The following is a 12,268-nucleotide window of genomic DNA, read 5'->3' as shown; positions in this document are numbered from 1 at the left end:
CCCATGGGTAGTCTCACAGGTGCTTCGGTTTAAAGTCGTACAAAATAGTGCACGTCTTGAAAGAAGAGCTTGGGGTGCCTTTCCTGTAAAGTTGCAGAGTCTGCTATGGACACGAACTCTCGTATCTTCACCGTCTGTGGATACATCTGGAACTGGCTTTTCTGGGATCATCTGAAATGTTGTACCCGAGCCTGATTTTTGCAGGTTTGTCAGATTCTTACAAAAAACGGGAGCACATCACGTGTATGTGTTTATCGTGTAAGTACATGTGTGCATATATACATACACACGAGTGAGTGATACTTGACGGCATTTGTTTGGGAAACTGACCAAATGTTGTTGAAAGGTTTTTGGTTGTCCAGTCTCTTTACTGGCACTGGTCTAGACCTATTTGTCTTTCATTTGTTTCACCGGCCAATTCCGCCGAGCGTTCTTTCTCAAACTTTCGTTTTGTTTTTACACACACTTTTATTTCCACGCCGTAATCTCTCTGGGGCCCCACTGCCAGCAATCGTCTTGATGATGTTGTAAACACGGAAGGAGCTGAGCGCATCTGCCGTGGTTGTGCTCCACGGGCTGCATCCACATGAGTTAAGAGTGTGCCAAACGACGGTTGTATGTACAGTATGTACGTTTAACTTTTTTTGCGCCGTATGTAGCCAACCGTGCTAATCGTAGGTACAGGGGGAGGAAGGATAACAAACTAAATACAAAAATCAGGTCTAAAGAAGTGAGTTTTCAATCTATGTGATTTTAAAGTGCATAGCTTCAGTGGCTTCCTAATATCGGAAGGAAGAGCATTCCAGACGGCCGCAGAAGCTCACCTGAAAGCAATGCGGTGAACATTTTTGTTCTATTGCCAGCCACACGCCGTTGCGAGGATGATCGGAGTTCGCGTGATGGTTTATGCTCCATGACGAGGTGTGTAGTAAGAATTTCGATTTAAAGCTTTCGTGACTGCAGGGATTCATCTTCTTGGTTCTTTCGGTAAAGTCACGTAGAAGGGAAATAATAAAATAATAAAAATAAAACATAATACAATTATATTATTAGTATGCATGTTTTCTCCGTGGTCGCGTGTTTTATTTTTTATTATTTTATTATTTCCCTTCTACGTGACATTACCGAAAGAACCAAGAAGATGTGTAGTAAGAGTCAGGTATTCCAATGCGGTGCCACAACTCAGTCTCGTTGTGGCTCCTTCACGGTGCCGAGACATCCACGGTTGGGAAAATGTTGCCATGGAGTTGGCAGGGAATGTAGATAACGCTAAGGCATTCTTCCATTTAGTGCTCTCATTCCATGGTCATCCTAGTCGCGTCCTGAATAATAAGGTTGAGCGATGGGCACCACAATGGCGAGATGTTAACTACCTCGCCTGGTATACAGGAGGTCGTGGGTTCGATCCTGACCCTGACGCCTGCTGCTGTATATTTGGAGTTTTCATGTTTTCTCCGTCGTCGCGTGGGGTTTTCTCTGGGTCATCCGGGTTTTCCCTCCACACGAAGAATCAACATCATGCGTTTGGCCAATATAAATTAACACTTGAAATGCCACGTTGTTGAGCTATCATTTGTGACCAGGTCACTTCCGAAAAAGATCTATTTCGCTCAGTGGGGGTCTTACCTGGAAAATAAAAAAAATAGTTCATAGTTTACATCTTAATTTCGGGTTTTCGGATCATACCCAAAAATTGTTTGGGGGTTCCAACTTCATTGGGGGGCAGAGTATTCGTGTGAAAAATATCCGTGTGCAAATCTGCTCCCGGGCACAATGAAGCCCGTGTCGGACAGCGTGCCCAACAGCACGCGATACGAATCGCATCGTGAGAGCCTCGCATACACAACCGCGAAAACCTACGCAGTGGCTTTGAGCAGTGTAATGTCAGACATGAAGGGCCCACGACCAGTCCCGTGACCAGCTGAGATATTGTGGGTGGGCACAAGGCAGCAGGCAATGGGGTCGACATGGTGAGAGGGGGGTAGGGATTGTTGCATTCTAGAAGAAAGTTCTAGCTTGGCTATGGGCCTGGATTCCCCCCCCCCCTCCCCCTTCAAAGCTTTGAGTTGGTAGGATATGGATGGTCAGGTTGACTTTCCTCTACATAATTGTATCACACGCCTTGTTCATTATAATGTTTTTGTTTTAGTCCAAAAATAGCAATTAGCTACGGTGCAGAATACTCACTTGAGATTAGTACAGGCTGCTTTGTGCATTTTTACAAGAGGGTAGCGTCATGAGTGATCTGTGTGTGCAATGAAGGCATCCCAACGTTTTCTATTTTTGTTTGCCAAAAGTTACAAATCGTACACGTGCATAGTTTTCATCTTTCTTTCACTGGGCATCTTTACAGTTCATCGTTCATCGTTATGTCAGATTAAACAAATAAACAACTCTAAAAATAATAATAGGTGTTTCCCCCTTTTTTCTTGCAACAAAACTGAAACCTCTTTACGAGGAATCATGTGTGCATTAACCACAATACTTGTGGTCAAAATGCAAACAAAAAACACACTGATAATATATGCATTGTCCTTGAAAATGATTGCTCCACACCAGAGACGGCTTTTTTTGAGCTTCGTCTCAATTGGTGCTAGACCAGAGGAAGAGTCTTCATGCAGCGAATGGGCTTCCTCAGATGCCCAGAACGCCGAGTCAAACGTAGGTCATCGTTCCAAGCGACATGCGGTATGACTCGAAAGCTCTTCGGAGAGTCAGTCATTGTCGTTGATGTTGTGTGGCGGTAATAATTCCACGTGTAATGTTGGCAATCAATTTTAGCACTGTGCCCTACCCGATATATTTTTGCATTTTCTTGTAACCCACACAGAATGATAACGGGAATAACCTCGATTGCTTTTCGTGTGCTTTACGCCAGCGCTCGTTCAATAACTGCTTGGTTTACTTTTACGACACGGTCTTTCAAAATTTCTATCCCCTGAGGCTCCAACAAGGCTCTAGAGATGCGGCATGATAATTAGAAAATATGCCCGTTTCCTCTTTGAGAATATCGCTACTGAATCTCATCTGCTTTTGAAAGTGAACAGCTACATTTTCACAACAGACAAAATCGGGTTTCTTGGACTCAGGAATGGACTTGTCTTGTACGAGCACGAGGACTTGGTATATTCATCAGTCATTGCTTTGACATACTGTTTGTTAATAATAATGCCTATTATTTACCCAGAAATGTGGACATAATGAGGAAAATGGAACAAAATGTTTAAAGTGTGCAACGAAACTTGGACAGATGTACGCTTGTAATTACACCAAGAAAAAGACGGAGGATTAGAGAACGTACACAGATGAAAGATATAATGTTGAATGCTTTGGGCAGGACACTCGAAGCGATGATGGATGATAGTCGACATTAACAATGGAGTTGCAGCCAAGGAGTGAAATGCTTCCTAGCGTACACACACAGTGGAGATGGAGCGATGATATTCTGCTCATGTGCAGTTTCTGGGATGGTTGTTACATTGCAGGGCTGTGAGAAAAGGCGACGGCTCGTGAAGATCTTCATCCAGCTGTGGATCAGTCATGGCTGATGATCATTTTTCAGGAAGCTTTCACATTGAGATGTTTGGATCAATTACATCCGTGAGTGTTTTACTTGCGCGGGAGAACACTGGAGCTCCCCGAAAAAACTCCCGAGTACGATACTCTTTGATTCTTCCGGTAAAGTCACGTAGGTAGAAAAAAATAATAGATCACGACGTTTCGATTGACACACAAGCAATCGTCTTCAGGTGGGAGTACGAGTTGACGACACTCAGCGCTGCCATCCCATGGTTATCTCACAAACCCCACGCGCCCCCCCCCCCCCACCAATACCTGGCAGGTACAAGGTGGTCGCCCATCCAAGTATCAGCCAGGCTCGGCTCCGTTTATCGCAGTTGATATTTCCTCCAAAATAGATTGTCCGTTAAATCAAATGTTTCACGTAAAACATATTTCCTGTTCTTTTTTTTTTCAAAGGAAATCATGGAGGCCTCAGGCTTATGAATAGAACAAATGTATGACAAACTAATTAGATTGCCAAGTTTACACTACTTACGCATTTTGTATATACGGCATTTTGCATGAATAAAAAAGAGCAGAGATTTAGTGCACAAATTTGAACCTAATGTAATTTCAAGGGACACTTATACATACTAAATGAATAGTGACAACAGTTTACAACAGTGAGAAAAAGACAAGTGGATTCCAATGAAAGCGTGGCCATAAAACCAGACAATTGCAAATTAGACGCAAGGACCCATAAGAATAACTTTTTGATCATTATTTGCAAATTTGCATTCATGTATATAACAAGTGGCTGTTCACAATGTACAATTGCACAATATTTTCTTAAATTGACTGAAAGTATTACGGCTTCATACATTTAAATTGGTCAGGATTTGGATTCTCAGAATCGTCATGATTTTGGATAATTAACAGGGATTCTTGGAATGCGTAGTCAATTTTGGTAAGCTTTTGTGTGCCTACAAATGTTACTCATTCAAATCTATGTTGGATGCTGCCGTGGTGTAATGGTTAGCACACAGAACTTGCAATACAGTGGGCCACGGTAGCGAGATGTTAACTCCCTCGCCTGGTGTACAGGAGGTCGTGGGTTTGATCCCGTCCTTGACACCTGCTGTATATTTGGAGTTTGCATGTTCTCCCTGTGTTCACGTGGATTTTTTCATTGGGTACTCCAGTTTTTTCTCTCCACATTTATAAACATGCGTTTTGAGTAAGAATAGGGTTTTCCCCTTTTTTCTGGCAACAAAACAGGTGTTAAGATGTTAAAACACCAAACTGAAACCTTTTACAAGGAATCATGTCTGCATTAACCACAATACTTGTGGTCAGAATGCAAACGAAACAACATACTCTGATAATATATGCATTGTCTTTGAAGCTGATTGGTCCACACCAGAGACAGCTTTCTTTCGAGCCTAGCCTCAAACGGTGTTAGACCAGAGGACGCCAAAAGGCGTACCGCGCAAAGACAATGCACTATCAGAGGACTCGGTTTTGTTGCCAGAAAAAAAGGGGAAAAAACAATTCTCATATTTTGGTACTGGCAAAGGAGGTCCCATGATGCATTTAGAGCATATGGCTGCTATACATTTACACGTCATAGGCCACTTCGTTCAGCTGCCATTTGTTGCCGGGTCGCTTCTGAAAACGAGATATATAGCTCAGTGGCCCTTAGGGGCGTCCATAAATGACGTCACGCACCTAGGTGGGGGGGGGGGGGGGGTCAGACATTTGCGACGATGTGTGACGGGAGGGGGGTTTGAGAAATGTGACGTCACATCAAAATGCGCAATTTTTAAATAAATATAGACACCACGTTCTACTTTATTAAATAGACGTTTTAAAAGGTGTTTTCTCCAACAACATCAGAGTGCAGCGCCACATTAAATACGCACTACAATGACAATAGTTTAAAGCGATTTGAAGCATGTTTTATTTTCAAAATGGAAATATGGTTTTGAGGGGGGAGGGGCAGATCTTTGTGACGTCATATTTGAGGGGGGGTCTGACTTTTTGTGACGCCGTGTGACGAGGGGGGGGGGTTAAAAATCGTCCAAAATCGCGTGACTTCATTTATGGACGGCCCCTTACTTGGTAAAATGATTTTTTTTAGTTTAGTACAGGATTCGTTGAAACGAAAGGGCAAATTTCTTAAATCCCCCCACCTCTGTCCACCCAGCCAAAGGTGCAGTTAAGTGATTGGTAGGTTGCGTGTGGTGGGGTAAAGTGTGGGTAACCCCACCTCTTCCAAGACGTCTGGCCAAGCGTGGAAGAGTAGGTCACATGCTCTCTGGTTGGGTTATCTCTAGTGGAGGCCTGTCTACCAGCAGTGGCGTAAAGCAACAAATGCAAGGGCTGTACCTTAACCTATCTATATTACTGCCATGATACAACACATCTGTGCACGAGTTCCTCAAAGATTTCCACATACTTGCGCGATATGTTAAAACGCAACTAATGTTGTCTATTCCATTGAAGCAATGCACATTGATATAAAATAATATTTTATGAAAACGTTATTTTCTGAATAGGATACAGTAAAAGAGATTTCCTGCTCAAATGAGCATCAAGGTAGCACTCGTTCTCCTGGTTAGAGCCCTGAGCCATTGGAGGCCACACTGGGGAGGATAAGAGGGAGGCCCTGACGCTGGGTCGGGGCTGCTGCAGTTTGGAAATGGAACCCGTCATCTTCACAAGTCTTCGTCCCGGTCTTCACCTCCTCATCGGTGTTGGGTCAGGCAGTGTGCCGGCTGTCCTGGCCCGTATATAGTTATCCCCTATACTGTGGAAAGTGTAGAATGAACGTGTATGCCTCATACTAGTAGTGCCTCTGAAGTGACTCACTACATCTTCTTGGTTCTTTCGGTAAAGTCACGTAGAATGGAAATAATAAAAATAAAACATAATAAAATAATATAATAATAAAATTTATTTTTATTATTTTATTATTTCCATTCTACGTGACTTTACTGAAAGAACCAAGAAGATGAATCCCTGCAGTCACGAAAGCTTTAAATCGAAATTTGACTCACTACAATTGCATAGCCGTGTACCCAATTCAAATGCAAAAGTGAGATTTCTACATTCATAATGGGTTCTCTTTTACTGGCACAAACGAAGATCAGACATTTGGGTTACCTCTGTGGGGATCTGTTTGATCTGGCATCGTGAAAAAAAGGCCTCTTCTGTTTCCAATTACAACCTCATTTCCCAGTTTCGATTGGGATCCTGACCAAGTGCTTTCTTATGACTTGCATAGCTCAACAGCCACGCAGGGACATACATGCCACTGTACACTTTGCGCACCGTAAACATTTAAAATAACTTACCGTCTCTAAAAATAATCCTGATCGCGATAATAAGATGTAAAATGGTGTAAAGTACATGCTTAAGGGAACACATGCATTTTTAATATGTACGAGTTTTGCGCGTTAGTGATTGCACGCACCGTAAAAAGTATAGATTTCTTTGCTTAATGCATTGCTTTATAACCAAGTGAGGCTTTTGTCGAGATACAATATTGCTTATTGAGTCTGCGAGGCAAAAAAAGAACACACGTGGTGGGATTTGTCCAGCCGGCCTCCTGGCTACAGACATAAAAAACCCATCGCAATTGTTTCACCGGAAGCGTTTGGCTCTTTGTGATGTACGAAAAGCGAGCGAATGTCCTAGGTGAATTGACTACCAAGGGCCCAATTCTGATCTTGGCAGAGTGCTTTTGTCTTGTTGCAAATCAATTAGAGAATGCTAACTCTCTGCCAACTTGAACGCATTTCAACAAAATTAGTCTCGAGGCTTTGAACTTTGCTGGTTATTGACCACACACACGCACGCACGCATGCGCACACGCGCGCTAACACATGTACGGGTTTGGGAAGTGGTGGCGCATTCGTTGGTGCGCAGCGCTGGGAACCCCGCTTCCAGATGGTGGGACGCCGTTAGGGTAGATATTGAAGGTCGCGCGTGTCTACTGTGCAGCAGCTGCGGGATCTGGCAGAAGGTAGAACGCATTGCCGAGGTATGAAAGCTTCAGTGGCTTTGGTCATTGATGCCACCTTGATCTTGACAATAGTTCCATCCTGGATGAATGGAATCTCAATCAGTTTTGCACCTCCATCCATCTTCACACCCTTCACGAACCGGCATTTGCCATCGTGGTAAAGAATGGTCAAAAAGCACATTCATCCAGCAGTGGATTGACAAAGGGATCAATATTATATTGTTACGCCATCTCTGGTGGTTGTTTTATGTATGTATGTATTTTAAACTTCGTTCGCATCGTACGTGCTAATTGGAGGTGGCTAAATTATAAAAATACGTATCAAGTTTCATCAGTGCATAATAATAATGATCTCTCAATAAATGTACACATACGTATGTACGTACGTACAAAACTTGACTAAATAATAAGCGGTAAATGTATTTCCTTAAAAATATTTAGCAAAGCTTTGGCTTTTGTAACAACATGCAGTGCCAATGCGTTATGAGCAAGGTTGGCTTGCAATACTATATCAAGTGACGAACAACAAGATGTATTATTGTGTGCTGCTGCATATAGATCGTTAAAATGAGGTCCACCAAATTTTTCAAAATCTAACCGTTGTTAATCACACGGACCATGCATATTGTTCAAACGGAGCGAAAATTACTAGAGCTGTCCCTCCGTCTGTTAAAGCCTCGGAAATGTTTGGGATTTATGGCTACATTTACAGGGTATGCTGTTTCTTATATATATATGTATAAATATTTGTTTGATTTACAAGGGAGTACGATAAATTAATGCAACACTCGTACGCCACGGGTGTAACGCTCACCAGCAGTTGCAGGAGAAAGCAATTGCAGGGCTGCACCTTAACCCCCTTCCCTTCCCCTCTCGGTACGTTGCATAAACTGGAATCAATTCATGACACTGCATGTATATGATAATAAAATACAGTTGAATTCTTTATTTTAGAAAACAAAAAAGATAAGCAACAATCATATTACGTACAGTAGTTATCTGTAAGACGTGAATACAGTTTTACAGACACTGAGGTATTAATAACTCTAAGAGAATAAATCTTCACCATATACTGTAATTATTTACAGTTTTTTTTTATACCAGCAGTAAAAATTTACACAAGAGCCAGCCGTCAAACATATGCAACACATATGCAATACATTATCGTACACCAAATATCAGCCCAATTTGTCCCTATAACTGCAAATGCAGCTGTCAATACGACAGTGCCCTGGACCTAATCGGCCCCTGAGCACTGCCGACGCACAGAATCAGAACGGGGAGGGGGGGGGGAAACAAAAAAACAACAACAACATTTGTTGTCAAAGGAGTCAAAAACATTATTCAAATGCGTGACGTCATCAACCCTGCAAAAGAGTATCCTTTTGCGATGTTTTAATGCCATTTTATCGAAGTTGCAAAATGCCTTCTCCTTGCTTAAACAAATCATGGGCCGGATTGAAGACTTTTAATTAAATCTGGTAACATATGTTGACTATTATGCTCTACCTGTAAGATGGCCTCTTTACTAATTGTGTTCTTTCAATGCACAAGGCGATTCATTCATAGATACCCCACCGATGTCTATTGACGCTCTTGCCTCCGTCTCCCTGCAGAGGAGATTTAATACGTTTTTTGAGATTGTTAGCAGACGTGTAGCTGCTTTGAAATGCGATGTTTTGTCGACAATTTTTCTCATTTTCCGTATTCTCTGGATTATAAAATGCAGCTTTTTTCCTTGTAAAATTTACAACAAGAGTTGCAGGTGCGTCCCATCTTGTAGTCTGGTGTGTGTGTGTGTGTCTTTGATCTGGTAGGTGTGGGTAACAGTATTGAGACATGGGGAAAATGTTTGGGGGGGGGGAGAGGTGTGTGTTGTTTTTTCGTGAGCATCTTGCAATCTAGATTTGAAGCTTTCGTGACTGCAAGGAATCATCTTCTTAGGTTTTTTCGGTAAAGTCACGTAGAAAGTAAAATAAAATAAAAACAAAAACGTCGTGATTTTTGTTTTTATTTTATTTTACTTTCTACGTGACTTTACCGAAAAAAAAAACCTAAGAAGATCTTGCAATCTGAAGAATACGCTATTTCTAGTCGGGCACAGATAAATGGATCACCCTGCATTTCCAGGGCTCCGGTCTAAAGATGTTATTTTGTTTTGAAATTGCATAATGAGCCGAGATACCAGCCTTTACGTGACCCACCCTCATTCACGAAGCACTATTTCAGTTGCTTTCATGTTATTTGTGCCCGTCGCACACAATTGGAAGATACAGCTTTTGCTCCACTCTCTCATAAGAACATTGCGTTGGCGCTCTTGGACTTCAGAGGTTATGCCATAAGCGATAAGCAACACTCTCTAAAAACGCCTTAATAAATTAACAAAATTGTACACCGGTCTGACGACATGCATTGCAACTGTGAAAACAAAAGTTCCAAGTTGCGGTGTGATTATACCGTGTGTATATATATATACAGACAATGGATATAAAAGTGTAAATGAGAATTGCCATGTAAAGCTTCCTTTGTAAACTGGTGAAGTATATCGCGAAGACCAAAAAGTGCCTTCGCTCCTTTTATGGGATTCGACTGAAAACAATTTGCCGTGGTCAATTTGGTGATTTCATTTCAAAATGCACTCTCTGCACAATGAGCAGAATTATCAAAGGATGTCAACTTTATTGTATATTAATTCATGTCCGAGCCATATTGGCAAAAAAAATGCAGGACTATGTTTTCAAATCCAAATACATATTTTTGATATATATATTTTTGACTTGCATTGCTTTTAATAGTGGCAAGGGAACATTAGCCACTGGAAGAGCAGACACTTTCCTCAATATGCATCCATCCTTCATCGGCGTCAAAATGCAAAGAAACCGGACGTCAATAAGGTAATGAAAACAATTTTCAAAGCTCAAATCGTACAGCCGAAGCAATGCTGAGATACGTGTCAGCGAACACAAAATTGACCTGCAACAAAAAAAATAGGACGGCTGTGACTTGCTAGCTGTGTACCATTCCGAGCAAAGACCAGGTCGATGACTTTGCTTCACGTGTGAAGAAGAGACATCTGTAGTAGGACCACGATAGGCATCTCCTGTGTTAACATCACCAACGAAAGGCCTGTCTCTTGGCTTCCTCTAGACCAGTGGTTCTCAACCTTGTTCGGCTCCCGTATCCCCCTTGTTGAATTTTGTTTCAACCGAGTAAACTCGCCTTGCCTGACTCCCCCAACATGGCTCTGAGATGATAAATGTATCAATAATGAGCATCTATATTTCAACCAGTCGTCCATTTTGTGAGGTATATCCTCACCTGCTGGTGTCTGCAAGCGAATAAAATCAAAGAAAACGGGCGCTATGCGCGCGCGCGACATGATTTGTTCACGCTCGCTGGTTCCTCTGGGAAACCACATTGTTTACGATCAACGGGTTTAGCAAGGTCTTTTTCGTCGTCCTAAGTTACCGCCTGGATTGAACATTTATCGTAGTTATTTTATGTTGGCAGATGCATACGTGATTATTCACCAATGACTATCACGTATGATGTAATTTCACAGATTTATAAAGCACCTCGCGTTGCCCCCTGGGACATTGCCACGTTAGGCCCAGCCAGGCCCCCCCCCGGTTTGAGAGCCACTGCTCTAGACCAGCCAGAGCCGGTAAGGGACTCTGTCGAACCTCATATGTCTGTTAAGCGCCTTGCCAAAAGCATAACGTCACCATGGACACACAGGTCTGGCTCCAGTGGTGGGGGGGGGGCTATCGTAACGGTGATTCACACCGCTAAGGAGAGTCCACTTGAGTCGGTCCCAAAGGACGTTTGAAGGTTCAGGCCCCTGCGTGCAAATCCAACGAGATCCGGCCTAGCCAACTAACAGTCAACGAAACGAGACTCTCGTAATCGAAGCACCGTGTGCGTTCGAGTCTGCTTCTGTCACAGAGTTGCTTCAACCAAGTGTTAGAAAAAAAAAAGCATGAACAATAATTGGTGATGATATTGGCAACCGTGAGGTCGGTGCTAAGCAGTGTTGAATAATTATAGCTTGATGTGTAATCGTCGATAACGATATGTGCCATATCTGTGATCACACACGAAACGGGATTCGTTTTTTTGTTTTGTACAGATCAGTGAAGGATGCCATGACCATTACCGAAGGTACTCAACTGTCGATCAGCACAGGGAAACAAAACTATTCGTGTGGTTTGAGGCTCACAACACCGAAACAGTTTCTCTTTACAAGGGGGAGGTGCAACGCAACCTTACGAACACCCTGTTTGTCGTTTATCGAAGCTGGCTATGCCAGCTTAATACGTTTAGTATTGATTTAATGCACATACAGTCACCATAACCGCTGCTCTCTTAGGAACATTTGGCATATTTCCCCTTTATAAATGATTATTTTTGCATGGCCACGAACGGGTTATGACAGCACAATTTTCACATGTCTTCACTAATGCCTGGCTTAAGGCAGTTTTGGCTAATTATTTGTGATTTTATGACCATTCTCATGGCCTGAATGTCACTTCGTTTATTATGCACATCTTATGAAGGCCCATTTTTTTTTTACCGGACATTGTTCTTTTTCTGTTTGCTCAATTCATTTAGTAGTTTATAGCGGTTTATCACTCCACTGCTGGATGAAGGCCTCCCCACGTTGTGTGTGTCGGTCATGTTGTGGGTCTGTTTCACCGTACTTCACCACGTCGCATGGTGGAGGTTGGTGAAAGGTGGAAG

Source organism: Lampetra fluviatilis, chromosome 36 (genome assembly GCF_964198595.1).
Source record: "Lampetra fluviatilis chromosome 36, kcLamFluv1.1, whole genome shotgun sequence".
Taxonomy (NCBI): domain Eukaryota; kingdom Metazoa; phylum Chordata; class Hyperoartia; order Petromyzontiformes; family Petromyzontidae; genus Lampetra; species Lampetra fluviatilis.
This window is presented reverse-complemented; position numbering follows the sequence as displayed.